The sequence below is a fragment of the Corvus kubaryi genome, unplaced genomic scaffold (genome assembly GCF_017639235.1).
Source record: "Corvus kubaryi isolate FWS band 111438036 unplaced genomic scaffold, C.kubaryi_AGA036_p1.0 74, whole genome shotgun sequence".
In the NCBI taxonomy this organism is placed as follows: Eukaryota; Metazoa; Chordata; class Aves; order Passeriformes; family Corvidae; genus Corvus; species Corvus kubaryi.
In genome coordinates, this window is record NW_024582061.1 from 10,001,195 (window position 1) to 10,002,160 (window position 966).

A 966-nucleotide genomic window follows, 5' to 3' on the forward strand; every position below is an offset into this window, starting at 1 on the left:
TGTGCTTAGTGCCCAAACTGACTGGTTTGGCAGCACTGAAGACGGAGATGGGGTAGAATTACCACGGATTTACAAGCAAGTAGAGACGATGTGAGATCCTCAGACTAAGGTAAGGAAAAGCAGCTCGTCCTGCTCTCCTGAAAATTCCCAGAGCTTAGCTAGTGCTGCTGATGGAAGCAAAAGGACCATTTCAGCAAGAGTTCTTGGTGAGTTGCTAATTCTGTGTCTAAATGAGGATTAGACTGGAAAGGTCACTGTCAGGGAAAAAAAAAACCAGTTACAGAAATATTCGTTGGCATTATTTCAGTGTTTAGAGTATTCAACACCTGCGTGTGGTGCCTGAGCTGCAGTTGATTCTGTGGGAAACTTTTCAGTAGTTCAAAAGAAGGGAATCCATATTTGGGCTCGGTTTGAGTGCCAGCCCGGGAGGGAGTAGCTCCCAGCTTTATTGCAGTCAGAGGCTGTAATGGTGCTAAGTCATAACTCCTTAGGTGTTACCTTGTATATCACATGCTAATCTGTCTGACACAGTTTTCAGGGGAAATCTATTTCAATGTAACCTGCCAGCCGCCTCGCGAAGCAGCTCTTCCCAAATTGCACGAAAGAGCGTGAACCCCAAGGTTGCGATGACGTGACTTTTTTAATTCACTCATTGTGACGCTGCAGGAAAAATTACATAAGCCACTCATGACTTCTAAAGCGCTTTAAAAAACGAACTTTAAAGTTAACCCCACACGGAAAAAAAACTTTCCCTGTTACTCACGGAGGCCGTGACGCTCCCCCGCGAGGGCCCCGCGGGGTTCGGGGCGGAGAGGCAGCGCGGCGGGGACGGGATGCGCCGTGCGTCACGGCGTGTCACCGGGGCTGGCAGGGTCGTGTTGCGGGGCTGCGTTTGCAATGATGTTGCGGGGCTGTGCTGCCGGGGCTGTGTTTGAAGGATATTTCGGGGCTGTGTTTATGGGGCTG